The sequence below is a fragment of the Pistacia vera genome, unplaced genomic scaffold (assembly GCF_008641045.1).
Source record: "Pistacia vera cultivar Batoury unplaced genomic scaffold, PisVer_v2 Contig178, whole genome shotgun sequence".
Classification (NCBI taxonomy): Eukaryota; Viridiplantae; Streptophyta; class Magnoliopsida; order Sapindales; family Anacardiaceae; genus Pistacia; species Pistacia vera.
In genome coordinates, this window is record NW_022195877.1 from 99,768 (window position 1) to 102,894 (window position 3,127).

General features: G+C 33.9%; 1 long non-coding RNA gene across 1 annotated transcript; it reads right to left on the reverse strand.

Moving 5' to 3' along the window:
* Positions 1–227: 227 nt before the first annotated feature.
* LOC116126237 lies at positions 228–2,713 on the reverse strand. The gene is made up of 3 exons (XR_004127448.1): positions 2,567–2,713; positions 1,464–1,696; positions 228–248 (listed from the first exon to the last, which is right to left on the reverse strand). It is a non-coding gene; the product is annotated as an uncharacterized LOC116126237 (long non-coding RNA).
* Positions 2,714–3,127: the final 414 nt, after the last annotated feature.

Consider the following 3,127-nt stretch of genomic DNA (forward strand, 5'->3'; position numbering starts at 1 on the left):
CACCCTAATCCTGGACTTTTTGCCTGGTATACTTCATCCATACGCGTGTCAATGTATCTTGATTCGCAATAGGTCTGGTTCTTAAGCCCATCACCCACTTCACTAGTATTACTGAGAAATACAAAAAAATTCAGTGAGTTACTAGCTCAAAAGAGATAAAGAACTGTGGAATTTTTACTTGTAGAACCAAGTAAGGAGCAGGAGATTCATCTACAAGCCCTATGCATTACCCTCTTCAACTGTTCTCCCTGTCCAACAAATTTTCCAAAATAAAAAATTTTGCATAATGTTTTACAAAGCATCTTGAGAGCTAAAGTGCGATTAGATACAGCTAAAAAGTCTTTCTCTAAAGTTCACCTAAAGGTAGGAACCATCAAACTAAATAATATAAAATTCCTCGCTCTATAAATTATGAAAAGTGTCATCCTGTCGTGATAATTGGCTAACTCTTCCTTAATTGACTTAATAAAATATCCTCCAAAGTAGACCAGAAGATGGAAGATAATAGTCCCAAAAACATAAGACCATCAGCTTCTAAAAAGGCAAGAGAGAGGAGAGAGTGAATGGATCTAGACATCAAAAAACTGAAATAGAGAATCAAAACTGACCAGAGCTAAAAACCATGCAATACTAGGCATTGTCACAATGTGGACATGCAAAAATTAGAACTTTTTGACCAAATGAAAATTCAAGGAAAAAAAAAACCTCATAACGGGATTGTTATTATGTCATATCAAAAGGGAGCAAATCAAAACAGGTTTAAATGAGACTGACATCCAATGTGTGCATCAATCTACACCTTATTTTCATTTTCAACATCAAAGGTTTAATCTATAATGCAGGCCAGACCACAGCTGTTACAGTAAATATCTATAGATCCTCAATATATTGAAATATGATCCAACTAGAATCAATTCATGCACTAAAAAATTTTAACGAGCAAATACTAGGGGGGTTTCTAATATAAATAGGCAAAAATATGAAGCAAGAGTAACTAAAATTTTTAGAAAATGCCTTCAAGCAGTTGATGCTTAGTGAGGACACAAAAATAGGTGCATGGAAAGACGTGTGACAAAAATATCAAATCTCTTTGATCTTTGCGATTTCTTAAGAGAAGGTGGGAAAATGACGGCTGTGATACATAAATAAATCACTTACTCATTAACAATAGCTGATGAGCATCTACCTTGATTTAAAAAGTTAAGCTAATATTAAGAGGAGCAAAAATGTTTAAACTGGTTATTATCCAATATCACCACCAATAACTAAAGAAGATGGAACCAAGAAGATAAATCACCACAGTCAAGTCCCTAATGATTCACATACTACATGTCTCAGACTGTTTTCATCTGAGAAAACCAAAATTAAATGTAGATAAATGGCCCTTTTTTCTTTATATTTAAAGAAAGCAATTAATGAGGCAAGACATGCAACAGAACAAGTGTATGAGTTCAGAAACTTACTCTAAGCTCTGATGGAGTCTTCCTTTTCACTGTTGAGCCCATCTTGAGGGAACCTCCACCAATTTGATGAGAATTAGAAGGTAAAGTACCACGAGTAGCAACCTTTGCCATACTGTAACCTCAAATATTACGAATGAAAACTCTTAAACAATAAAGTGCAGCCAACTGCCATTGACCAATGCGGCTGTCAAGTAGGCAACACTATTATCACTGATTATTGCATCTTTTTCCCCCTGCAGTCAAACATATAATTTTACGTTGCCTTGTATTTTCAAGTCATATGAACAAAAATAAAAAGGTAAGAAGTAAATTCAAGAAGCAACGTTTGAACAGATGCAGAAGAGGGGTTTTTCTAAAATTGCAGAAAGGTAGATTGCATTGCGATTAATGACCTAAATGGCAATTACAAGTTCTCAGATTACTAAAACTCATAAATTGCAGCCGCAAGTCTTCACACTCCTAGTGATTTTAACCAACAGAATATTTGATTACTGAAAAAACTCCAGAATCTCAAACTTCTTCAGTTCCTTTAACAATAAAAACTCATGAATTCATGTGACACCAAGGAAGAGCAAAAAGAACAAAACAGGGCCAATTAAACACATGGCATTCAACTTCAGAGCTATCCAACCACTCAAAACTCAAAAAACCACCAACAGCAACTCACCTCCAATATTTTAACTAGAAAAAAAAAAGGCAATCAACAGTAATCCATAAAAAATAAAAAATAAAAACCATCTCACTTGCACCTAACAAGGCAAATCATCAAACAACAGAAATGCACTCTCTAATCTTTCAGTCTCAAAATTGCATTACTCAAGATATCGATTCAGTCAACCCTTGATCCTTTCAATCGAACACACAAACCCTAAAATTACATTTCCAACAACTATTTTCTTCCAATAAAATCAATAGAATCACAGCAAAACAAAAATCACAATTCCAACGTCTTCAACGACTAACTGTACTAACCTAATTAAAATTTACGAAGTCTAATGACCAGAAACACAGACATAATCATCACTTAGAAGAGATGATTCAAATACTATTTGAATATATAAGTAATTAAAACACTAGTAAAATAGAATAGAAGAATGCGTTACCTCAGCGAAAAACGAACTTTCTCGAGAAAATGATCGAGAAAAGAGGCGAGAAAATAACAGTGAGCCCCAATCTAATTTCGAAGGCTAGGTCGGATTGGATTTCGATTGATTAGATTTAGGGCGAAATCACCATGAGAGAGAGTGTGCAATGTGTCGAGAGATTGCGGTAAAATAGCGTGAATTTTGAGTTTTTAATTTTGAAAAATTCGTTTCCCTCCTCTGTATATTGACGCCGTTACTGTCCGTTAAATGCGACACCCGATTTGGAAACTTATGGAAACTCTTTTGGGCCTATTCAGCCCATAAAAGGCTTATTATATAAAACCCAAAGTAGTGTTATTTCAGGCCCAGTAAACCTCCATAGGAGCCCATTATTGATTGTTTTAAAATTAAATATTTATTTTATTTTGAAATTACCAAAAAGGATATAAGAGATATTGACTTTTTTGAACTCAAAACAGGTGGTTTCCTCTAAAATCTAAAACTGTATTTTCCATCTCTTACACCATCAATAATTAGAATTCTATATATTTTTTCTTTTTATTAAGATATCATATTTTT